Genomic DNA, 27,520 nt, shown 5'->3' with positions numbered 1-27,520 from the left:
GGCTTTGCGTATCATTTTATACATAAATCTTCAATATCATCGAGATTGCAAGAATCAGGATATAAGCTATTGACTAGATGGTAGAGGACTCCAGAGAAATTACATTGTATGTTCCCAGATGTTGATGCCACTTGCTGGCACTGTGGGGAAGATAAGGGGAACACTTTTCCATATTTTTTGGAGTTGCCCATGAATTCTGCACCCTAATTAAAGTTGTGTCATTACTCTTGATGGAGACCCAGCAGCTTGCTTGTTGCATATTAGCCCTCTTTCTAAGAGCAGATATTACCATTCAGTAGCGAGACATCTTTTCAATTCATCGAGGGCTTGTATACCAGCACAGTAGAAATCTTCCTCCCCTCCTACCATGGGGCATTGGATCAGAGTGGTAAATTATATAATGCGTATGCATATTTCAGTAAAACGTGGGGTCAGTAGATCCGTTTTACTAAATCAGATAGATATCAGGGACTACTTGATAAGCCTATAGTTGCAAAAAAAAAAATCTCTCTCCTTTCTCCCCTTTTTTTTAATCCTTTGTTATTCTTATCGACTACTTTTTTTCTGGTTTCTTTTTTTTTTAGGTTTTTCCTAAGGATAAGTGTAAAAAAAAAAAAAAAACAATGTTGGGGCTCTGCAATGTATCCCCGCAAGCAACATACATTTATTATTGGTACTATATAGAATATCTCGGATTAGGTGGTCATTTTTTTTTCTCTCTCCTTTTTGAAAAAGCACACAGTCAAGTAGACGTAGCGGGCAAACGTAATAAATTCCATATTTGATATGTATTATTATTATTAATAGACAGAAATTTCTGACGTGTAATACATACAGGCATCTTGAGAATTGGTTTAATTATGCATTAGGATATATAAAAATTCCTGGGTCTGCATTTTAAATAAAGAATTATAAAAATGAACATAAACAGTGTACCAGCTGATTATAACAAACCAGACCCCCAAATTCACAATAAGTATCCGACACACTGAAAATCAGAAGTGAACTATGAATAGAATGCACTGAAAGACAGAAACAAACTCACAAGCATGCACTGAAGAACAGATACGAACCGACAAGCACAAACTGGAAAGCAGAAACGAACTGAAAAGCAAGAGGCTGAAAAGCGCAAATTGTCTCTCACCAAACTTCTACTAACACGAGATAAACACAAGATTAGCAGAAGGAGCCCAAAGGGTGACACACTAGCTATTGAACTTCCTTTTTATCAGCCGTCGTACTTGTGCGTCACTATATTCGTAATTGTTGGCCAACATTTGTATGACCATGTGTATGCAAGACAAGTTGGAGCCAAAACCCTTCGAACAAAAATCCATGGTCCCGCCCTCAGTTATATATAATAACTGTCACAGCGAAGAAGCGTCACATGGCAGGAGCCTCCCATGGAGACGGTTCAGTCGCTGCTTTTTTTTTTCAGTCCGTCGGGCGGCGTGATGGAAGAAGATGAATGTAGATTGTAGGAAATTTTTTAATAAACATTTTGACACTTTTTTGTGACATGGTAGGGGGACTTGTACCCCGTTGCCATTTTACACAGGGGGGAGGCCGGCATCTGGGGGTCCCCTTGTTAAAGGGAGCTTCCAGATTCCGATAAGCCCCCCATCCACAAACCCACACAACCACCGGGCAAGGGTTGTGGGGATGAGGCCCTTGTCCCCATCAACATTGGGACAAGGTGCTTTGGGGGGCTACACCAAAGCACCCTCCCCATATTGAAGGCATATGGCCTGGTACGGTTAAGGAGGGGGGATGCTCTCTCTTCCCCCCTCTTTTCCTATGGCCTGCCAGGTTGCATGCTCGAATAAGGGTCTGGTATGGATTTTGGGGGGACCCCTATGCCATTTTATTTTGGTGCAGATTTTTGGTTAAAATCTATACCAGACAGTCGGGCATGGTATGGATTTTAGGGGGACCCCCACACAATTGTTTTTTACATTTTGGTTCGGGGTTCCCCTTAATATTCATACCAGACCCAAAGGACCTGGTAATGGATGGGGGGGCATGCTCTTTTTTTCAATTATCTGTATCTATAGTGGTGAGACCCGACAATTCATTACAGCTGCGATCAGTTTTAAATGACAAATTTTCCGTTAGAAATGTAATCTTGCTGTGGTACTGTTCTAAACACAGGAAAAATGTGTCACTTTGCAGGCATACTATAGACACCCCCCAGGTACAATATTTAAAGGAATATTTCATTTTTATTGTTTCACTTTAAGCATTTAAAAGAAAAATCACTGCTCCTGAAAAACTGAAGTTTAACCACTTGCCGCCCGCCCTATAGGAAAATGACGGTGGCAAAGTGGTTGCATAATCCTGATCGGACGTCATATGACGTGATCAGGATTATGAGCCGCTGCGCGCCCCTGGGGGCGCGCATCGTGGCGATCGTTGTTGTGGGGTGTCAGTCTGACACCCGGCAACTACGATCTCGGTAAAGAGTCTCCGACGGAGACTCTTTACCACGTGATCAGCCGTGTCCAATCACGGCTGATCACAGTGTAAATAGGAAGAGCCGGTGATCGGCTTTTCCTCACTCGCGTCTGTCAAACGCGAGTAGAGGAGAGCCGATCGGCTGCTCCTCTGACAAGGGGGTCTGTGCTGATCGATTATCAGCACAGCCCCCCCAAGGATGCCCACACTGGACCACCAGGGACGCCAGTCAGTGCCACAATGGATGCCAATCAGTGCCCATAATGGATGCCAATCAGTGCCCACAATGGGCATCACTGATTGGCATGCATTATTGTTTGGCACTGATTGGCATCTATTAGTACAGTATAACACCAATGCCGCCTATGAGTGCCCACCTGTGCCGCCTACCAGTGCCCACCTGTGCCGCCTATCAGTGCCCATCCATGCCACTTATCAGTGCCCACCCATGCCACTTATCAGTGCCCACCCATGCCCATCTGTGCCACCTATCCATGCCCATCTGTGCCGCCCATCCATGCCAATCCGTGCCAGCTATCAGTGCCAATTTGTGCCACCTATCAGTGCCCATCCGTGTCGCCCATCAGTGCCACCCATCCGTGTCGCCCATCAGTGCCGCCTATCAGTGCCACATATCAGTGTCCATCAATGCCACCTCATCAGTGCCACTTCATTGGTGCCACATCATTGGTGCCCATCAGTGCCGCCTTATCAGTGCCCATCAGTGTAGCCCCATCAGTGCCCATCAGTGAAGGAGAAAACGTACTTATTTACAAAGTTTTGAAACTGAAACAAAAAAAACATTTTTTTTTTCAAAATTTTCGGTATTTTTTTATTTGTAGCGCAAAAAATAAAAACCGTAGAGGTGATCAAATACCACCAAAAGAAAGCTCTATTTGTGGGAATAAAATGATAAAAATTTCATTTGGGTACAGTGTAGCATGACCACGCAATTGTCACTCAAAGTGCGACAGCGCTGAAAGCTCAAAATTGGTCTGGGCAGGAAGGTGTTTAAGTGCCCGGTATTGAAGTGGTTAAAAAAATAAAATAAAAAAATTGCATTGATACATGTCCACTGGGGCAGGGGACCCAGGTCCCCAAACACTTTTTATGTCAATAACTTGCATATAAGCCTTTAAAATCAGTACTTTTGATTTTTCATGTTAGTGTCCCATAGACACCTGTTGGTTTAATGGCTTTTGAGATATTGGCTCAGTTCATATGCAAGAATGGGATCTTTTTGTGTAAGGTCTCCCATATTTGCTGTATTGTATTTATTTTTAGTTTATATATTCCTCATTAACATTTTTATTCTATAGATATACTGCATTTACATCTACTCCTGAAGAAGGGAGCAGCGACTCACAAAACACACGTTGAGTTATATGATGCCTGTGTATTACTGTACATCAACAATTCAAAATACAGTAAAACCTTTAATTGTGAGCTTAATTTGTTCCGGAAACATGCTTGTAATCCAAAGCACTTGTATATTAAGATGAATATCCTCATAAGAAATAATGAAAACTCAGATGATTCGTTCCACAACTGTCAGAAACCATGAAATCAGACCGAGACAGAAGTACAATTAAATCACACTTATTTATTAAATAAAAATAAAAAGGTTCAGACCACTCCATTCCGGGAGGCGTGGCTTAGCGGATGGCGGCGTAGTGTGTGAGCGCTGACCTCCCCCCTCCAGCGTCCCGTTCAGCTTGTAACAGCGGCAAATTCTGTTTCCCTACCGTGTCCCTGTCGATCTCCGATCTTGTTGGACGATTGTTGTCAATGCCACCGCCGGACCCGCTGCGTCCCTGCCGGGCTCCGTTCTTGTTGAACGATCGTCACCGATACCACCACTGGACCCGCTGTGTCTCTGCCGAGCTCCGTTCTTGTTTAATGATCGTTATCGATACCGCCACCGGACCCGCTGGGTCCCTGCCGAGCTCTGTCCTTGTTGAAACGATCGTTGTCGATACCACCGGACCCGCTGTGCTCTTAAGCGCTCACGCTGAGCTGTGCTGCGCTGCCTCTCTCTCTCCAGCTAAGGAGCCAACCTGGCTGTACGGTGAGCGGACGAGTGGACAAGCAACGTGGTGAGTGGATGAATGGTGCAGCAGCACATGTAATGGAAATGGGATCGGAGGTAATGGAGGAGTAGACTTGAGAAGATATAAGAGAAAGTGGAGGTAAAGACGGATTTGATTGTGTTACTATGAGAAACCGCCATAGAAGTAACAGCAGCAGTTAGTACAGTTGGAATAAATCTGCCGATTTGCTGAATTATATAGCTGGAGGAAAGCATATAGTATATGGAGAAGTGAGCCTATGTATAAATGCTGGAGATGTGCTGAACTTATATTGTCTCACAGATCGAGATAAGACTGTTAAAAACTGTTTAAAGTGTTAAAATCTACAGTGAAGCCTGTGCTAAATAACAGTTGGAGAGTGCTATACCTATACTATCTACATTACCTTATTATAGGGCAGATATTGAAACTGATTGAGATTACAGGACTTATACAGGAAATTGCCTCTTTTTTTCTCTAAGCTTGGACTTTGTTCCCTCATTGGGGATGCACAATATAAGGAGAAAAAGAGAGGAAAAAATCGTGCAAAAAGAATTATCCCAACAGGAGATTAGAGGTTTTTTTCCGAATACTCGAGCAGCAACAGCTCGTGCATCCACATTAGAGACAAGGGAAACAGCCGGAGTCGAGATTCCAATGGCAGCACCTCGTATGAGTCTCCAGTTATCACCAGAAGTAGTATTGGACATAAATCAGGCCCGTGTAAGATCTGAAACAGGGTCAGAGGCAGGATGTTGGGATACAACGGGGGAACCCTCAGGTGGTATGGATCTAAGATCAATGATGCAAGCCCTTCCAACTCACCAAGAAATAGAGGCCCTGAGAACAATTATGCAGGCCCTCCCAACCCGCCAAGAAATGGAAGCACTAGTGTCCCGTTTGGAGGAGGGACACAGAAGGGAAATGCAAGCAATACGTACAGAGGTTCAGGCTTTAACAGAAAAAGTAAATGTGGAAGCATCAACCTTCAAGAGTATAGAGGAAAGGGTGCAAAGAAAGAGAGCAGACAGCTCAAACATGTATCACACAACTAAAATTTGAAGCGGCTGAAGACCGAAGCAGGAGAAATAATCTCAGATTTAAAGGCATCCCAGAAAGTATTGGGGAGGAAGATCTACACAGGACCGTGATCTCTATCTGCCACAACCTGGGGGTTAATATGATACCAGGGGAAATTTAATTTGACCGACTTCATAGAGCCCTAGGCCCACGCTCTACAGACTTATCCAGACCGAGAGATGTAATCGGATGTTTACATAGATACGCTCACAGGGAGACAATCAGTCGGAAAGCATGGGAAGTAGGCCCGATAACTTATGAGGGTGCCAAGATTAGTATCCTACCAGACTTATCAAAAGATACCTTACAGCGGAGAGCTCAACTACGGCCAATATTAGAGAAAATAAAATCTTCGGGCGGCTCCTATCGATGGGGATACCCAATCTCCCTGATAGTTAAAAGGGAAGGGGCCTCTTTTGTGCTTTCATCTCTACAAGATATTCCGGCTCTATTTGCTTTTTTGGAAACTGATGGGTGCGAGGTGCAGGACTGGCTCCAGCCAATAAAGAAAAGACATGAAAAAGTGGGAGTTTCAAGGACAGATGTGGAAAAAGTCCCGATGGGGAGCAAAGAAATACCTGCACAGCAAATAGCTGATGCGGGTTCTTTGCCCTAAATTTTATTTCTCTTTGGTAAAAATGTCATAAGAAAATAAGGCCTAAATATATATATGGGGGAGATATGCTCCTCATTATTAAGGATCAAGGTATAATATGTCCCTGGATAATATACTTTATAGTATTTATATATAGGACGATATAAAATAATATGCATATGAATATCAGGATACCCCTCCCATTTTTTTTTTTTCTCTCACAATAAAATATGGGGAATTGACATCACTGATTTAGAACTCACAGGTATTTGGTTTAATAGAAGATTTAGGGGTAAAAGGATGGGGACGGGGAGTAAGGAGGGGAAATGGGTGGATGGGAGGGGGGATATAAAAATTACAATTATAATACATTATAATATACACATTAAAAATATACACTCACTGTTCGGTTATGGGGATCAGGATTATGAGTATTTGATAAAAACGAAAATAATTTTTTTTTTTTTTTGGGTAGGCGACAGGAAATGAGTTTTGTCCTTTAATAGTTATGATAAGGGTAGGGGAAAATTATATATATGGCCGGTGGTATAGTATTGAGTAAAGGGAAAAGGAATTGATGAGAAAAAAACGGGATTAAATTACTGAAGCTGCGGGAACAGATGTGAATACAAAGGGATTACCTGGAGGGGGAGTGGCACTGCATGTGCTCTGTATCTGCTAGCCACCCTCCCATACCTTACACCTACGGGAAACTAAGAACCCATAGGTAGGTGTGGGGGAAACTTGATATTCCCTAAGGGGGTTCGGCCCTCTCCCCTTTTTTTTTTTTTTCCCATTCTAGCCCAGGCACGATGGCGGCACTACGAGTAATGTCGCTTAATACTAGAGGACTCAATGTTCCCGAAAAACTTAAAATGTTATTAAATGATTTAAAACGCTCCAAAACGGACATTGGCATGATACAAGAAACACATTTAAAAGGAGGGAAAATTTCCCTACCTTCAAAATAGAAACTTTCCAAATGTTTACCATGCCATAAATCATGAAGCTAAAACCAAGGGAGTGGCCATTCTGATCTCTAATCGAATAACATGGTCTTTGTTGGATAAATGTCAAGAACCAGGGGGAAGATATTTATTTCTTAAAGGACTTATAGGAAAGGTTAAAGTAACTCTCGCTACAGTTTATGCCCCAAACATACATCAAGATCAGTTCTTGAACAAAACCTTATCAAAATTAATGGAATTTAAGGAAGGGATTCTTATTATCGGGGGGGATTTTAACGTCCCCCTAGATTCAAAACTAGACACTTCAAATGGGACATTGTCTGTCTCTGAAAAAATTAGGAAAAATATCTTACGTAAATTAAATGAATTTCAATTGGTTGATGTATGGAGGGTTTTTCATGCAGACGAAAGGGACTATACTTTTTTTTCAAACCCCCATCAACGGTACTCACGCATCGATTTCTTTTTGCTACCTCAACGATCACTATCACTAGTACAGGACATAAGTAATGGAAATATAACATGGTCTGACCATGCGCCAGTTACGATTAATATTTTTTTGAAGGAAGCCAAACATAAGATTGATTGGAACTGGAAACTGAATGAAAGTCTTTTGCAACGTCCTGAAATTAGAGAAGAGGTGGCAAAGGAAATCGATTCGTATTTTGAAACGAATGATAACGGAGAGACTAAAATAGGAATAGTGTGGGAAGCCCATAAAGTAGTAATTAGAGGAATTCTGATAAAACATGGGTCCCGAATAAAGAGAGCCAAAGAGGAAACAGGTAGATTATTGGAGAAGATGAGAGAGATAGAGATACAATATAAGAGGTTAATGGATAGGGATACAGGGATTGAATTAGCACACTTAAGAAGACAGGTATCTGATATCCTACGGTATAAGGCAAGGGCTATTTTACAACAAGAGAGAAGAATAACATATGAATCTGGAGATAAATGTTGTAAACTATTAGCAAGGAAATTAAAAAAGCAACAACTCCGTTCATACATACCCTATATTAGAACAAAAGGAAATCTCAAATGTTCACTTCCGAAAGATATTGCAGAGGAATTTAGACAATATTATATGTCATTATACAATCTTTCAGCTCCCTCCTATCCTTCCTCACTATTAGAAGAATATCTCAAATCCTCAAATTTAATAAGACTGTCAACTTCAGCGCGAAATAAGCTCGAGTTACCAATAACAGTAAAAGAAGTAACTTGGGCAATAAAGATGTTAAGGCAAGGAAAGGCTCCCGGTCCGGATGGATTTACTCTGCAATATTTTAAAAGCTTTCAATCACAACTAGTCCCCTATATGGTTAAAACATTTAATATACAAGGAAAAACCGAGCCTCCACCTGTAGAAGCATTAAAGGCACATATTGTACTTATCCCAAAAGAAGGAAAGGATCAATCAATATGTAGTAACTACCGTCCAATATCATTATTAAATACTGATTATAAAATATTCACAAAGATACTCGCATCTCGCCTACAGTCATTTATGACGCAGCTGATCCACTTGGACCAAGTAGGGTTTGTTCCCACACGGGAAGCTAGGGATAGTACAATTAAGGTCCTGAATTTAATCCAACATGCAAATCATAGGAAGCTGCCGAGTATCTTTGTCAATACAGATGCAGAAAAGGCCTTTGATAGGGTCAATTGGCCCTTTATGTTAGGAGTTTTAAAACAAATGGGCTTTGGTGATCGAATGTTGGATTGGATAGAAGGATTGTATTCAAAGCCACAAGCATTGGTGAGGGTCAATGGGTTAAACTCTGAAAATTTTTCGATATCCAATGGGACCCGTCAGGGATGTCCCCTGTCGCCTCTTCTATTTGCATTGTCATTAGAACCTCTGTTAAATAGAATTAGACAGAATCCTGATATTAAAGGTATTCCCTTAGGGGTCCAGGAATATAAACTCTCAGCATATGCTGATGATTTATTATTTTCAATAATAGAGCGCTACTGAGCTTTGTCTAGTTTTAAAATAAACTATAGTAAGTCGGAGGCGATGGGGATATCACTGGAGGGTTCCATTCAAAAAAAATCTAGGACAACTTTAAGTTTAAATGGACAGCTACAGCGCTGAATTATTTAGGGATACAGATTCCACCTAAGTTAACAGATGCATACGCATTGAACTTTCCACCTTTATTAAGGGTAATTAGTACAACGTTGACTGAATGGAGTAAAGTCTCACATTCCTGGTTTGGGAGAAGTAATATTTTGAAAATGAATATAGTCCCCAAGTTTCTTTATTTGTTTCAGGCGCTACCAATTCGGATTCCACAAGCCTTCTTTAGGCCGCGTACACACGGGCGGATTGTCTGCCCAACTAAGTTTGTCAGACAATCCGACAGACAGTCCGTCCTACTTTTGAATGAACGGACTTGACCACACACGATGAACAGACAGTCCGCTGAAAGCTTGCGCGATGACGTGTACAGCACGTACGACGGGACTAGAAAAACTACGTCCAATACACTGCAATGCAACCTTCGGCCGTGTAAATCCTTTCTGAGCATGCTCCATACTTAGTCCGTCCAACTTGCCTACACACGAGCGGACTGTCCGCTGAAACCAAGTTTGGACTGACAAAACCAAGTTTGGACGGACAAAATTACGGAAATTCCGAAAGACTAAGTCCGTCAGACTGTCCGCTGAAAAAGTCCGCTGAAGCCCACACACGAGCGGATTGTCCGCTGAAACACGGTTCAGCGGACTAAGTTGGGCAGACAATCCGCCCGTGTGTACGCGGCCTTAGTAAAACCCAAACAATTTTCACAAAGTTCATATGGGCAAGTAAGTGCCCTAGGATTAATAGGAAGTTATTAACAATGCCTAAAGAGGCAGGTGGAATCGCAGCACCAGATTTATACAAATATTACCAGGCTACTCAACTTGGTAGAATTTTGGACTGGTGCCAACATAAAGACAGTAAAAGGTGGGTTGTCATGGAACAACAAGTAAGTCCCATCCCCTTAGACAGAGCCATGTGGTGTGGTACAGCTATACCTCCGTTATTAAAAACCCATCCTTTAATAGGACCTACGCTTCAGATGGGTGATAAAGCCGTATGCATCCCCAGAATTTCAACAGTAAAATCTCCCTTATTTCCCATTCTTGGGAATCCACATTTTTTACCCGGTCTGGAATCAGGAATATTTGGGAAATTAAGAGAAAGGGGATGCTTTCAGGCATCACATTTTTGGAAATCAAAAAAATGGCTAACAATAGAAATGTTAATGGAAGTAGGAGGACAATATGAACTACCCCTATGGCAGGCATTACAGGTTAAGCACTTTTTGGATACTCTGGGCTCATCTGAGGATTTTGAGCGACCCCTTACTAGGTTTGAGGAGTATTGTGAGAGGAAGGAGCCCCTTTCTCATATTATTTCTAAAATATATGTCTTACTAGTCTCTCCTTCAGAGGATATTGATATAAGGAGTCTGGATAAATGGGAAAGAGATCTTGGAAAAACTTTTACCCCGGCCCAACGTAAGAAAATAATACATTTGACTTTTAAATCATCTAGATCTGTTAAAATACAGGAATTAAATTATAAAGTATTAATGCATTGGTATTATACTCCATCACGAACGCATACGTTTTTTTCAGAGTTATCGGATAGGTGCTGGAGGTGCGGTAAGGAGAGAGGTACTATTGTCCATATTTTCTGGCAATGCCCAGTGATTAGACAGTTTTGGGAAGAGGTACGGAAAATTTCTCAAATGTTTACTGAATATCATCTTGAGGAAGATCCGGCCTTCTTTCTACTACAAAGTACACATATCCCACTAGAAAGATACAAGAACTCAATGCTATGTCACCTGGTAAATGCAGCTAAAAGCTGCATCACCATATGTTGGAAAGAAACGGGTTCCCCACGAATCTCACAATGGTTAAATAAAGTGAGGAAAATTGGGACCTTGGAGAGTCTGATCCCGATGCCTCCCGAGGTAAGGGAGGCTATAGTGCAAGTCTGGGCTCCATGGGAAATATTTTTACAGTCAGAGGAAGGGAAGAGGTTGATTGGAGAGGAAACTGAGGATTAAATTAAATGGCTGAGTGTTGTAAACCCTACCTATTGGAAGGGTGATGTCGGATTCCTCCTTTTCCCCTCCCTCCTCCCAATCCTCTTTCTGCTCTATTTCTTTTTCCCCCCTCCCCCCCCCCCTTTTTTTTTTTTTTTTCTCTCCTCCTAAGGAGAGGGTTGGGAATCGTTGAGGGGAATTGATGCGGTATTGAGTTCGTACGGATACTGTTTTATTTTGTTGGGAAAAAAAAATGGCAAGATATGGTGATGAGAAAGTGTTTCTTATGTATAACGGTTGTTGATAACCTATATATTGTTTTGTTCTTGCAAAGAAATAAAGAATTAAAAAAAAAAAAAAAAAAAAAGGTAAATAGAGTAAGCATAGTTAAAGCATAGCCAGAGTCCAGTAACCAGATCGAGTAGTCAGCCAGTCCAGAGTTCAATAACCTGGCCTGGCTGATTACCCGATCTGAAGTCAGGGATCCAAGTGGAGCAACAGCAAGCAGAATAAGGAGCCAGAAGGGATGTCAGCAAACCAGTCTTTAAACAGAACAGCAGGAGATGGTTTCTTGTGATGTGACCAAGGCGAAGGCAGAGATGAAGTGAGCTGGACATCTTTAAGTAGGCGGATTAAACGAGGATTAGGAACAGCTGGGTAACTGTGGAGAGAGATGAGAGCTGGCAATTAGCTGACAGCTGAGCAGCCAGCCCAGAGAAGGAAAGGCTTTTTGACATCAATTTATGTTGTCCTGTTTGGAGGAGGAGGAATGCTCCACCATTCTCACCAAACATGGAGGTGGAAACATTATGCTTTGTGGGGAGTTTTTCTGCTAAGGTGACAGGACAACTTCACTGCATCAAAAGGGACGATCAACGGGGCCATGTACCTTCAAATCTTGGGTGAGAACCTCCTTCCTTCAGCCAGGGCATTGAAAAGGAGTTGTGTATTCCTTCCAGCATGACAATGACCCAAAAATCATGGCCAAGGCAAGGTGCAAGAAGAAGCACATTAAGATCCTGGAGTGGCCTACCCAGTCTCCAGACCCTAATCCCAGAGAAAATATGTGGAGGTAGCTGAAGGTTCGAGTTATCAAACGTCAGCCTCGAAAAATTAATGACCTGTAGAGGGACAAAATTAATTGTGTGTGTGTAATATATATCATATATATATATATATATATATATATATATATATATATATACACATATATATATATATATATATATATATATATATATATATATATATATATATATATATATATATTATATAGAGCCCAATGTGTTGATAGAAGAGGAAGGGACATATATAGTGACTGCATGTCACCACCTTTAATGCATTGGGTCCACAAGAAAAGACTGTTCTAGCACCATAAAGTCCCAGAATCTTCCTGCAACATAAATTCAGTGTTACTCCGTACACTTTGAGGTTGCCGGATTTAGCCATCTAAGATATGTGTTTAGCTGCTAGCTAGGCGAGTGTTCAGTTTGATCATCTTGCGGTATCCCACAGGTTTCTTTTATAGTGTTTGCAGAGTCTTATGGGCAACAAAAATTATTTTAATGCCACAAGAAACCTAGCAATAGCTTTCTCTGTGGATGAAATATTCTGTATCTGGCAACTATGGAACATCTGTTAGTGGGCATAACATTCCCATAAAAAGCTCATGTTCTGTATCTGATAATGATATAATGTGCCTACAAGGCTTAAAAATAATCCAGTTCTGGTGACTCAGACCAAACCTTTAAATTCCTAACTATTCAGAGATGTTAGTAACAGGACGTGTTTATTAAAAATAGTCAATTTTTAGGTGGTTAATGGAATCCAAGCTGCTGTATTTTGACTTGGCTGAAGAAATTGTAATGTTGGTAACAAGGTACAAACAGTAAGGTATTTCCTTGCCTTCTACTATCAACAGACACTGGGCACGTTATGCTAAAGCAACTAAATGGTCCAATTTGGAGAATAGGAAATTGCATATTTTCAGTTTCTAAGGTGACTCACAATAGATTGCTAAATTTCAACAATTTCAATAAGGTATGTACTCTACAACATTCACTGGCAAACAGTTTTGCAAAACATCAACAATTTAGAGCTTGAGAGTATACTGTATACTCTTTCTCCATTCAGGTGTTTTGGTGTCATCTGGTTGCCTCTGGATAGTCCTGAGCGTTCAAGACAGCGCTGTTACATAAAAAGTTTCTGCATGCAGATTGTACTCAGACTACCTTATTTGAAATTAGAGATTTATTATGTTGTTACCCCATGAAAACAGCTTATGATTTCTGATGTGCAGTTTTGTTTCTGGTGTGAACTCAAGTTTCTTTACTTGTAGATTCATAGCTCTGCTAAGCAATGGTGTAACAAGAAAATGGAGAAGACAGACTCTCACTAATGCATCAGGCAAGTAAACCAGAGATGTGTTTTTTACATATTTTATTTGCCTTAATTATGCTTTAAAAGCTATTGTCACACTTATCTTTATAAAATACAGAGGTTTTGAGACTCATGATTAATCGATCTCCTCTTACTTACTGTTAGTTTCATCAACTTTGCTTGCTCTAGCTTTTTATACATTTATATTCCTCTTGGTTTCACACTCGATGTGTTATTAGCTAACTGAAAAGGACCCTATCTCTAGAAAAATTGTAATGCTTCAGTACAGTTAGCTTTTAAACAATGGGGGTTATTTACAAAAGCAAATCCACTTTGCACTACAAGTGCAAAGAGCACATGAAATTGCACTGAAAGTGCACTTGGAAGTGCAGTGACTGTAAATCTGAGGGGTAGATCTGAAATGAGGGGAAGCTCTGCTGATTTTATCATCCAATCATGTGCAAGTTAAAATGCTGTTTTTTATTGTCCCCCTCGGATCTACAGCAACTGCACTTCCAAGTGCACTTGTAGTGCAAAGTGGATATGCCTTTCGTAACTAACCCCTAATGACTTGCAACATTTTTGTTATTTTCACCCATGAGTACTTCACACTCCAATCTTTTTATGTGAAATATATTACCAACCCTAATTTTAAATTGCATCCGGTGTGTGATCCTTTTGGATAATATGATCTCTTAAGGAGGCAGTTTTAGTTAGGTGTTCCAATAATGACAATATAAATATAACAAAATGACATGGACATGCAATTTTGAGAAAAGTTTCACCATAATAAAAGTTCATGGGCTTTTGCTGTCACACACAGAGCGTGCTTTCACATGTTTTTGGAAGTGAATAATTTTGTAACTCGAAAATAGGATTTGTTAGGTCTGGAAAAAAGATAAAATATAGAAGATTCCAAGGCTGTTCAGAATTCACTCCAATAAAACATATAAAACAATACAGGATTAAACAAATCTCTTTATAGAAGCTTATGGTGTGCAGACCTACTTTGCTTTGGCTTATTAATCCATCAAAAGAAAAACATTTCATTATACAGTATGTGTAGGGAAACGGGGAACAGAGGTTTTTTGAAAATTTGCAAAAAAAACGTAGAAGTCAGGTTCAGATCTGTTTGGTGCAGTTTTTCTGTGTAGTCTTTTTCTGCGCATTTTACACATGTATTTCGATGTTCTGACATTAAATTCTATTAGAATGCGTGTTTTATGAAAGTGCATGAAAAATGCAGTGTGCAGGACTTTTGATTATGCATTTTCATGAAGACGAGCATTCCAATAGGGTTTAATAGACAAGGAGAGAGGTGCCTCTGGGTATAGATTTCAAACAAATTTGATTAGTACATAAGTAGTCAACTCACAAGACGTAAAAAAACAGGCATATAGTATGATAGTATGTCCCAACACATGAGGGGGGGGGGGGTTGGGTCATCAGTACCAGTCCAATCCTGAGTAGGGGAGCGCTCTATATGCTCGTTCACTGATCACTCATTAACCGCTGATGTATAGGCTGGACGAGGTGGGGAAGAGCTCAGAACGCTGATGGTGTAGAGGCGAGGATGGATGATGTCACTGTCAAAAGATGTGTTTCCTGAGTATGCGCACTGCGGGTCACACGGCAGTCTCACTCCTTTTTCAAGCTCTTCCCCACCACGACTGGCCTATACATCAATGGTGAATGAGTGAGCAGTGAACGAGCATTTACAGCCCTCCCCTACTCAGGATTGGACCGTTACTGATGACCACCCCTCATATGTTGGGACATACTACATGCCTGTTTTTTACGTCTTAAAACATGAGTTTCCTACTTATGTACTTAAATTTGTTTTAAATCTACACTCAGAGGCACCCCTCTCCTTGTCTATTGCAGTGTACTGGAACATGGTTTCTGTTTTCATATGATGGCTGCCCTGAGTGGCGAATTCTACTCCTTCCCCATGGTCTGTGGACTTTCTTACATAACGTTTGGACTATTAAAAATCTCTTAATATATTTCAGTATATTTGCATTCTCTTTTCCACCTCATTTATATGCCTCATACTTGTGAAAACATTGTGTTCAGTTTCTTGTGCTTGTACTTGTCCTAATAGGGTTTAATGACAATGCACCTAAAAATGCATGTAAAATGTACAAACTCAAAGCCCAGGACAATTAGGGGGCCTCTTGTGGACCGACCGCCACTGGTTGGCACATACTTGACCTCTTGCTCATGTAATGTCTCTGTATCTATTTTCCTGTTAGACCTATCCTTCCGAACTGGAAATCAGATTACTTCCATCTCCATTTTTACTCCTTTGTACCATGGGATTTAAAGTTCTATTGCTTAATCTGCGGGGACTAAACCATTCTGCCAAAAGATCATCCACCTGGAAAGAAGCTTCCAAACTCCACGCTTGCATATTCTGTATTCCAGAGACTCATTTCCAAGCCCCTAACAGCCACAAGGACTTCCCACGTTTTCATGTGCTGCTCACTGCAAGAAATGCAATGTTTTGATCACCATCAAGAACTCTTCATCTTACATGACTCTTCTGGATCCCAATGGCATATTTATCATTTTAATCTGCAAAATCAATGCTAAACTATATACACGGGTGAATCTGTATGCCCCGAATTCACACCAGTTAAACTTCCTTCATAAGCTCTTCCACAAAGTCGCTTCCATGAAATGAGGAAACCTTCTGACCTGTGGAGACTTTAACCTGACGGTTGATCTCTCCCTTGATTCTTTTTCGCCTCCCAGGAAGTTGACACCAACTCTTCGTTCCTTCTTTCATCCCGGAGATCTATTTGATGTTTGCCACTGTCATCAAGCCAATGAGAAGGACTTCACCTTTCTCCTAGATATAATATTTATACCTGAATAGATTTTTTGGGCGGATAAGTGGTTTCTTCAGCAGATCGCTTCCTCCTCCATCTTAAATATCACTTGGTCTGACTATGCAGCTATTTCTATCTGTGTGGGGGAGCAGGAGATCTGTAAACCTGTATAAATCTGGTGCTGTAATGACAAGGTTATAAAGAACACTTTCAATGCTGAATTGCTCTTTTAGCATCTCAAGGATTACTTTTCAGGTAATGCCTCCTCCACATCGAACACCTTTCTCATATGGAACGACCATAAGGCGTATATGAGAGGTATAATTATTCAAGCCTGTTTTTGAGCTAGGAAACAATATAATACTCGATTGGACACAATTCTCTTGGAAATTCATAACTTAGAATAAAAAAATAAATCCGAACCCAACCATACCCACTCTTCAACTTTAACTAAGCTTAGACTGGAATTGAGAATTTTATTCTATAAACAATACAATAAATTTGCCTGTAATCTTAAATGACAGCATTACGCTAGTGGTAACCGGGCAGGGAAGCTTTTGGCAAACAAGCTCAAAGCTCAGAAAGCTAAGACAAAAATATCCCACCTTATTCACTCTTAACACCCAGGAGATCACAAACTCTAGTGCGGATTGTTACAGTTTCTTGTATAATCTTGGGCTCTGTTCACATCTAGGCATTGCTATTTTTTACAGGCGTTTTTCTAGGGTTTTTGTGCAGGTGCTTTGAGTTGACAAGCGTGACAGGAAGCCAAGAAAATCTATGGGTTGTGTTCAAGATGGGAGATATACTTGTCCCAGGTTTATGCTGTACACTGATTGCTTTTGGGTTTCTGATGGGTAGTGAGTCTGTTTGGGGTGCAATGCGGGTTAACAAGCAATTGTTTGGGCTCAATGAGCGTGTAACAGATGAAGCACTCTGGGCTCTATAAAACTCCCAGGTTGCTTTGAAAAGGGGCTTCACCCTAGAACTAGATTCCCGCATGGGACTGGGGAGAAGCTTCTTCTGAGTGATGAGATTAAGTCTGTGTTACGTATCTAGTAGGAGAGCCTGAATTGCAGAGGATGGCCTCTTACGCCTTTGTCTCGAGACCCCTGGTAGTAAAGACAGAAGCGCAGGAGTGAGGAGTAGTACAAGTGTCTGGCAGGAACAACAGCAGAAGATCAGTCCAATGGTTCAGGAGATTCAGGTAGGAGTTGGAAGTGCAGGCTGGAACCGAACTCAGAGGACAGGAATCAGAACAACTGGAACAGCAGATAGGCACCAAGGACTGGAACTGGATCAGCAGACCAGAACCAACAGCAGATGAATCAGGTAGTAGGCACAGCAGACTGGATGGCTCAGCAGACAGGTATAACCGACTGGATGGCTCAGCAGACAGGTATAACCGACTGGATGGCTCAGCAGACAGGTATAACCGACTGGATGGCTCAGCAGACAGGTATAACCAACTGGATGGCTCAGCAGACAGGTATAACCGACTGGATGGCTCAGCAGACAGGTATAACAGACTGGATGGCTCAGCAAGTAGGAGCAGCAGACTGGGTCTGGAGCTGGATGGCTGCAGCAGGTAGGTATAGTAGACTGGTAGGTAGTCTTGGAAGGTTAGGCAAACTGGGTCGGTATCAGGCAGGCAGCAGAAGAACAAGAGGAGCAGGCAGAAGAATTGTCAGACAAGCCGGGGGTCAGGTACAGGCAGATAGCAGGAATAGTCTTCAGACAAGCTGGATCAAAGTATAAACAGGTTTCAGCACACGGAAAGCTGCAGAGCAAACAGCTACATTTGTCTGTGACAGCAAGAATTAAATAGCCCGTCAGACACTAAAAGGCGTGTGTGCGCATAGACATTTACAATCGCGCACCAATAGGTCTGGATTGCCCGTTACTGACAGTCTGTATGACTAAAAGACTCTGTTTTTCTGTGCGTCAGACAGGTTTTTGGGCAGCGGTAGGCTGTTCCAGACCAGGTAGATAGGTTCCTATGTTTTTCAGTTAGACACCCAATGTGGCAAGGATTTATTTTCCGTTTTGTTTTATTTTTGCTGTTTTTGATACCTGCACTTGTAACCACAGACGTTAAAAACATACAAAGATTCTGCTGTATGTGCCTATGTAATGGATGTGATTAATAAATGTGCCTACACCTACTTCTCTGTGCTGTGACCCATCCAGGGGGTCCTGCATACCTTGCTACTGTGCAAATCTCTTACACATGGTGGAGGTTTGTGGGGCAGGTGAACTAAGGCCAGCATGGAGGAGATACTAAGACAGCTGGCTGTAGCAAATGCAAATCAACAGCAGGCAAATGCAGGTGTGCAACAGAGCGTCGCAGCCCTGCAACAAGCCCTAGAACAGTCGGAGGTCCACCATAGGGAATTGCTGACACAGCAGGAACAGAGACACCAGCAGCAAATTGAGGACATCATGAAACTGCATCAGTAGAGGCAGCAGACTGAGGATGGGAGTCATGCCAGTAACATACCGACATTTCGGGTAAGCCACCTGTTGCCAAAGATGACTGCAGATGATGACCCTGAGATGTTTCTGACCACCTATGAAAGGACAGCCGAAAAAGAAAGTTGGCCTAAAGAACAATGGGCTGGATTAGTGGGCCCCCTCAATATCTGGAATATCACAATAAAGCTTATTTTGACTTGGAGACTATGGGTGCAAAAAACTATGATCGTTTGAAAATGGAAATATTGGCACGACTGGGTGTAACCCTGGCTGTCTGTGCTCAGCGTGCCCACAATTGGAGTTATCAGCTGAGGAACCCACCCCAGTCACAAATGTATGACTATCCACTTGACCAATGCACTGTGACTTTCTTAAAGAGAGACAGCAGTCCCTATTTGCAACTATATGCACTGCAGTAAAGGGAAATGAGAAACCTTTATGCAAAATGTGTAAAAATGTTCTTGTATTGTTGGATTCAGGTAGCCTAGTTAACTTGGTAAAAACTGAACTTGTCAGTCATAGTAAGGGAAACAGGGTCTAGGGAAGAGCATGTAGCCTCAGAAGAGGAACAGCGACCTCTAGTGTTTGATGATCTAGAGCAGGGGTAAATTAAAATTCACGGGGGTCCAGTCAGAAAGATTTTCTTCTAGTGGAGGTCCGAGTGTCATACAACTCCCCATATCCTCCACATCGCAGCCTCCTGTGCATGTCACAGGACCCTCATCTCAGACCCCTTTACAGACTGGTCCCACCTCATCAGACTGGCCACCCTCTTCACAGACTGGGACTGGCCCCCCTCATCACAGACTGGGACTGGCCCCCCTCATCACAGACTGGTCCTCCCCATCACAGACCCCCCTAGATAGTAGAAGTTAAAGGTGAGTGATTATTATGTAACAAAGTGGGGTCAGTGGCGCTACCTCAAATGTGCACATATATGTAAGGCATCCCTCAGAAACCTTCCCCAGAACAGCCCCCCTATAGATACTCTTAATCAGAGGAGAAGTGTATGAGGGAGGAGAGGTGAGGGGGGGGGGGCTAATCTACAAAAAATTCCCAATCCCAGAGGGCGTCCTTCAATATCCCCTATCGGTGTGTATATATACTGACTATATGCCAAAATGTACTGGTGCACTCAATTAGTGCACCTTACATATGGAAACTGTGTCCCATATAAATTATGGTCACCCTGTGCATAACAACATGTGTAGTTACTGACAATCAGTGTTGATACGTGTAATAGCCAAATTACAGAAATAAATAATAAATAAATAAGTGGTATACAAAATAAAATTGAATGAAGGACTGCTAGGTGCCCACACAATTGGATCACCTCCCTATATCAAAAATGTGCTACACATAACAAATGAATATACTGTGCATCCAAAACGAAACCGTGTACAGTTGAAAGTACCCAAGTGAATGTAAATAAATAAGTATAAAAGATAATAATAGTAATAATAATATTAGTATCTGTGACTCCTTACTACTATAAACAACAAAATTGTAAATATATATGAGCTGTATACATAAATAAAAATGTCCATATATTCTTATATCAAATTAATGTGAAAAAAGTTCAAAAAAAACTTGAACGAAGGTGACTTTAGTGCTTGAAAGAGATTTCCAGTGACTTCAGTGCTCCCCTCAAAGATCCCTACTCTCCGGATCCTCGCACCCCTACAGGGGTAATGGGCGTGTAATTCCACTGTTTCCAGCTGGACCTGCTCAGCTCCTACAGCTGCTGCCTCCACTCTGTGCACCTCCAGGGGTGTTCTCCTTACCAGGGCGTCCCCCCCTTTTTTTTTTCTTTTTTTCCTTTTTTATGCTTATATGTATATAGGGATATACTCAAATGAAATCCTCAAAAGAGACAAAGGATGGCTCCCATGGTGTAGTAATTAGAAAGTTCAAAATTAATTTATTAAAAAACAATTAAAAATACGTTCATCCAGTAAGGTTTAACGACAAAGTCACTCGACCATCTGGTAGACTAATGCATCCAGAAGTAAAAAAATATCACTGCTGTATGTGAAATTAAAGCCCCAACCGGGTTAATTATTTCAAAAGAAGCGCTTGATTTGTGGATCAGCACCGTGCGCTCCAGCTGCGTTCCACCCGATCGAGCATTCGGAAGTGACGTAGTGTGCGTGGCTCCTTCGTGCGCATTTCATCATTGACATCCTCAGCGGCCGCCGATTGTTTGCATATTATCTATTCTATTTTCATATGGATACCACGTCATTTTCCCTTATCCTTCCCCCCTACCACCTTACATGCCAGTCATATAACTACACATGGAAAATAACATCCCTATAGTGGTGGCGGAGCACATATAATACCGTGTACACACAATAGGAATTTCGACACGCAAAAGACCGATGAGAGTTTTTTGTCGGGAAATGCGACCGTGTGTACGCTCCATCAGACTTTTGCTGGTTGAATTCTAGCCAGCAAAAGATTGAGTGCATGCTTTCATTTTTTCGGTCGGGAAAAGTTCCTATCCGAAAATGCGATAGTCTCTGGCAATTCCAACACGCAAAAAAAAAACACGCATGCTCAGAATCAAGTAGGAGACAGAGGCTATTGGCTACTGGCTATTAAACTTCCTTTTTCTAGTCCTGCCATACATGTTCTATGTCACCGCGTTCTAAGCGGTTGGAATTTGGTGTGATCGTGTGTACACACGACAGTTTCAGGGGAACTCCGTCGGACAAACCTTCGGGGTTTATTCTGATGGGAAAACCAATCGTGTGTCCTGGCATTAGTCTGTTAAAATATAACAACAATATTCACACTTATATCCTTATCTTCTCCGTCTACCCTTCTTCACTTATCCTTCCCCACTCTTTCTATAATTTGAAAAGGATCTATCCACCCCTGGAATTCCATCTGATGCTATAATAAAGGGTATCTTACCAGGCATCCTTAACCATGGATTTCAAACTATTAGCAGCATATGTATGCGTGTCCAAGATGGCAACCTAGGAGGATGTGAGAGTTAGAGCTCTGCTGGCCTATGTGTAATTATTCTGACTCCTGGCTGCTTTTCCACTTGGCTAACAACCAAAAGAATCCAGATGCCATACAAGACTCGGCAGAAGGCGAAAAAACATTGTTTCCCGCAGGTCCTACGCGTGGACCACCTCGTGGTGAACTCCCTCCGGCAGCTCTCAAACATGGCATCACAGACAGAGGCTGAGGATTTGGCGGAGTTGCCACAGCTTGGATTCCCGGAGGTGATGGCTGCAATTACCTCCTGTCAGGCTGCATTGGCAAACAAGATTGAGGCAGTGGAGCTTGACATGGGCTTGATTCGACACGATCTGAACAAGCTCCGTTCGCGGGTGACGGAGGTGGAACAGCGAGTGGGGCTGATGGAGAATACAGTCATGCACCATACAGCTTCAATCCGCACGTTACAAAGGCCAGGGCCCTGGAGTACAAGGTGGATAATGCGGAAAACAGGAACAGGAGGAAGAAACTGGATGGTGGGCATGCCAGAGGGGGCCGAGGGAAAGAATCCAATGGTCTTTGTAGAGGAATTGCTGAGATCTCTACTGCCGGATGCGCAGTTCTCCCTGTTCTTCACTGTGGAGCCTGCCCACCGGATCTCCTCCTGTTCCCTGGCCACCTGGCTCCAACCCCCGCACCCTGAGCTTCAGAATGCTCAATTTCAAAGATTGGGATGAGGCTCTCTGGGCAGCGCGCAGGGCTGGTGAGTTGAAGTTCCAGAATGTAAACCTACTATTTTTCCCTGACTATTCCATTGAAATTACAAATCTCCATAGGTCTTTTGACCAAGTTAAAGTGTCTCTGCGGGCACGGAATATCAAATACAGTATTCTATTCCCTGCCAGGCTGCGAGTGCAGGTGTCAGAAACCATGACTCAGACTGAGACAGAAGTACAATCAAATCACACTTGTTTATTAATAAAAATAAAAGGTAAATAGAAAAAGCATAGTCAAGTATAGCCAGAGTCCAGTAACCAAATCGGGTAGTCAGCCAGTCCAAAGTTCATTAACCAGATCGGGTAATCAGCCAGGCCTGAAGTCAGGGATCCAAGGAGAGCAACTGCAAGCAGGATAAGGAGCCAGGAGGGATGTCAGCAAGCCAGTCTTGAAACAAACAGCAGGAGATGGTTCCTTGAGATGTGACCAACGTGAAGGCAAAGGAGAAATGAGCTGGAAGGCTTTAAATAGGCAGGTCAGACGAGCATCATCAGGAACAGCTGGTAACTGTGGAAAGAGAAGAGAGCTGGCAATTAGCCGACAGCTGAGCGGCCAGACCAGAGGAGGAAGGGCGCACAATGCCATTCAGAATATTATACAAAAACACTGGTCCATTCTTAGGGATGACCCAAGGGTTGGGAGCTTTATTTCGATATGTCCTTCCATCACCTACAAACGGCCACTCCATTACATGATAAGTTGGTCCAGAGCGAATATAAAAATGAAACGAAAAGATCAAAACACTGTCTGGCCTTTGGTTCCTTTCCCTGTGGCCATTGTCCTTGTTGCAAATATATCAGACGTGACAAGGTTTTTTGTTTACCTAATGGGACAACATTCAGACCCGCACATTTTGTCAACTGTCAAACACGGGGGGTTGTATAACTCATGGAATGTGAATGTGGGGCATATTACATCGGAAAAACCAAACAGGAGTTCCATCGGCGGATGTCCAAGCATCTCTATAGCATGGAAATTGGCAATCATTATTTGCCTGTAGGGCGACACGTGGTGGCAGTGCATAATTACAAAATGCCTACTATTTCTTTCACCGCTCTGGATCGAATACACATTCCAGACCGAGGTGGTGATTGGAATAAAATACTACTCCAGCACGAGCAGAGGTGGATATTTAAATTAAATGCCACCTCTTATCCGGGACTCAATGAGGCGGTCTCCTTTGCCCCCTTTTTAAAGGGGTTTACCTCTGGAAGGACACAGTAGAGACAGCTCGCTGGGTCCTGCCCGTAGGACCATAGGGTCCCGTTCGTAGGGCCTTAGGGCCATGTTTAGGTACATCTGGCCCTGCCTCCCCCCCCCCCTTTTTTTGGTTGTTTTGTTTGGTTTTGTCTGTCTGCTTTTTCCTCATCGCATTTTCTTGAAATATTTGAAATAGTCTTGCCATTATAGTTATATTCTATTTTAGTATACATATGCCTCCATGGTCAACCCTTTAATAGCATTATTAACTTTGACGTTATGTATTCACTGTGGCTTTGTCTCATGTATAACATATATCATATGTAGATAAATGTATTTGGAATTAGTATGATGAAAACTGAATACTATAGTACTTATTTGGAAAAATCTTGTATTAGTGTATTGTGACATATTGCCTGTGTTCTCTCCTTTTGCCTTTATCCCCACCTCCCCCCCCCCCCTTTTTTTCCCCCCTACACTCATCCCTCCCCTTCCTTCACTTATCCCTTTAAGGCATTTTGAGCGGATACTGTTGCGGTTTGTTACAACATTAATACAAGCATACCCATTTAGGCACCGCCCCCCCCCCCCCCACTCGGGGGGTACTTGTGGTGGTGGCGGATCCTCTGGTGTGACTTCCCGGCAAGGGGGAAGGCCATTTTTATATGAGCCTCTCCCCCTGTCCCCTGGTGTGGGCATGTGGGCTGGTACCGCTCGCCCTCTGGGGACATTCACCACTTGTCGGCGGCGTCCTTGGACATCTCTGGACGCCATGCCTTATGCGTGGTATCCCGCTAGTGCGCATGACGCGCTGACGTCACGCAATTGCGGCGGAGATTACGTGATTTCGGAGCCGCTCGCATCCTTCCAGGATGCCGGGGAGGCCACACGCGACCAGCCTGCTTGGCGGCCATGCGGGATGAGGTGGAGACTGGTCAGTATGTGGGCGGAGGACACCTGCTGACAATTTCCTGTGGATATCCCGTTTATTATAAATGCTTCTCACATAGGAAGGGGTCATTTATCTCCATCTCCACATGAGGAAGGATATATGAACTTCTAGCTCTCGGATGGTACGTAATGCTAACCACCCTGATTGATTCCTGTTTAATTTTACTTTTATTATAATTTGGAGGCTTGGTATACAAATCTCTTATAATATTCTGATTTACCTATAGATTGGGTGATTTAACCCCTTGAGTATTGCACAATAGAGGGTGACTGTGCTTGTGACCCATCCCGGGCTGAGTCCTTCCTTACAGCCTCCTCTCTTTGGAGCCCCTCCCAATATAATTTAATCAGGTAATATACTTTTCTCTTGAAGTGGATTTTGCTTGCTCTATGTGTTGTGCGCACTTGCCACGGCTTAGCTCACTCTATCCCACATTTTTGGCACAAATATTTGCCCCATGTTCATTTTTACTTTTTTCATATTGATTTCTACTGTGCTGTCTTTACACTTACCATGCACTCTTCATATTACACATTTCAGTACTCTATTTTCGCACATCCATCCTTTCACTCTTTCTACACTTTCCACTCAACGGATACCTTTACCCACACTTTCACACATTGTGTGTGACTACTTGTATTATATTTCATCATTTAGTGGTTTTATTTATTTATTTTCCTTGGTTTTTAGGTGGGTTTTGGCTTTTTCACGTTTGTTCCCTTTAAGTGGTCTTTGCACTAGTTGTTCACTCACTTTTAGATTTTTACTATATTTTTTAAAATTTTATATAATATATATATATATATATTTTTTTATTATTATTTTTTTTTTTTTTTCACTGTTTCACATACCAAAACCATGGTGAGTGATACCACCCTTGAGCACCTAGGATTAATGGCTACCTTCCCTTAAATCTAAAATAATATACACAGGTAGGTGTATACACACACACACACACACACACACATAGGCATGATGATATGATTATGCTTTGTAGGTATCCACTCATTTAATCTTTGAGTGGACAATACTAACCTTATATCTGTATCTGTATATGCTGCCAATGCCCGCACCCACTTTCTGTCTTACAGGGGGTGAGGGATAAGTGTGACTTCTTGCAAGCCACACCACTGGACTCTAACTTCCTCCCTCGGTACTCGGTGATACTGTGGACCTCGGGACTCTCTGCATGTGGGGGAAATAGAGGCGGTCCTTTTAAAAGGGAACTCCACTGGGACTACTTCTTCCATCTTTTTGGATGTGCATCATTGGGTAATCATCTTACATCATTAGGTACCCATACCATAGATAAGTATTATTTGATGTATATATTCATGATATTCTTGTTTTATAGCAGACCACTCTTCTGAAGAAGACCCCTGTAGTGGGTTGAAACCTGTACAGTTGTCTGTAATAGTCGTGTCTGCAAGTGTACAGCCATTGTTTATTATTCATTTTTGATTCAATTTTGATTTTCTATTTGTTCAGTGGAGCTCATGTTTTAACTTATGTGCTACATTTTTCTATATTAATAAATATTGAATTTTTTACATCATACTTTTATACATTTATTGTTGTTGCTGCCTAAAAACCCCACTGCGGGGGAATTTGTTCCATTTTTTTGCTTGTTTGGGGTGAGCAGCACTCTCCAAACCCTATGGGTAGTGTGTTTTTCTTTGTTGTTAGAGGAGGAAGGGCTAAGCCAGCCCTGACAGTACCCCCCCCCCCCCATGACCCTTCTCCCTTGGAGGGCCACCAGGCTTGAGGGGAAACCATCTATGAAACTTGCGGAGGAGGACAGGGGCATGTACGTCAGAGGATGAAACCCAGGAGAGTTCCTCTGGACCGTACCCCTTTCAATGCACCAGGTACTGTATGCGCCCACGGAACCTACGGGAGTCAACAATGGATTGTACCTCATGGTTCTCAACCTGAATAGGGTGAGGACGTGGCACCGAGGTGGTAAATCGGTTACAGACCAACGGTTTCAATAAGGAGACATGAAACACATTTGAGATGCGCATATTAGGAGGAAGGTCCAATGCATAAGCTACTGGGTTAATCCTGCGAAGGATATGGAAAGGCCCAATAAACCGAGGTGAAAACTTTAGTGAGGGAACATGAAGCCAGATGTTGTGAGATGACAGCCAGACCCTGTCCCCAACCTGGTAGGAAGGCGCAGGCAGGCGTCTGCGGTCAGCATGGAGTCTGTACCTATCATTAGCATGACGCAAAGCCTGCTGGACTTGTACCCAAGTGGAACGAAGACCACGGAGATGCTCCTCTAATGCAGGAATACCCTGCGGAACAAACGAGTCAGGCAACACGGAAGGTTGGAAACCATAATTCGCCATAAATGGAGACAATCGGGAGGCAGAATTCAAAGCACTGTTGTGAGCAAACTCTGCCCAAGGTAATAGGTCAGACCAGTTGTTATGATGGTCAGAAATATAGCAACGTAGGAATTGCTCTAAGGACTGATTGGCTCGTTCTGCAGCCCCATTAGACTGCGGGTAATATGCAGAAGAGAACACAAGCTGGATTCCCAACTGTGCACAAAAGGCTCGCCAGAACTGGGAGACAAACTGACTGCCCCTATCCGAGACAATCACCTTGGGTAGCCCATGTAAGCGAAAGATCTCCCGAGCAAAAATGGAAGCCAGTTCCTTAGAGGTGGGCAACGTGGAATACAATGACACATCTTTGAGAACCGGTCAACCACCATAAGGA

At 42.4% G+C, this 27,520-nt stretch overlaps 1 protein-coding gene across 2 annotated transcripts in view; it reads right to left on the bottom strand.

The window, feature by feature from the left end:
- The window catches only part of PCBD2 (pterin-4 alpha-carbinolamine dehydratase 2), a 342,895-nt gene that overhangs the window by 106,331 nt on the left and 209,044 nt on the right, over positions 1-27,520 (bottom strand). The window lies entirely within an intron of this gene.

Source organism: Lithobates pipiens, unplaced genomic scaffold (genome assembly GCF_037356315.1).
Source record: "Lithobates pipiens isolate NorthernLeopardFrog02 unplaced genomic scaffold, aLitPip1_a1.2 Scaffold_8, whole genome shotgun sequence".
Lineage (NCBI taxonomy): Eukaryota > Metazoa > Chordata > Amphibia > Anura > Ranidae > Lithobates > Lithobates pipiens.
The sequence above is the reverse complement of the archived record's forward strand: the minus strand, read 5'-3'. Positions and strand labels throughout refer to the sequence as shown.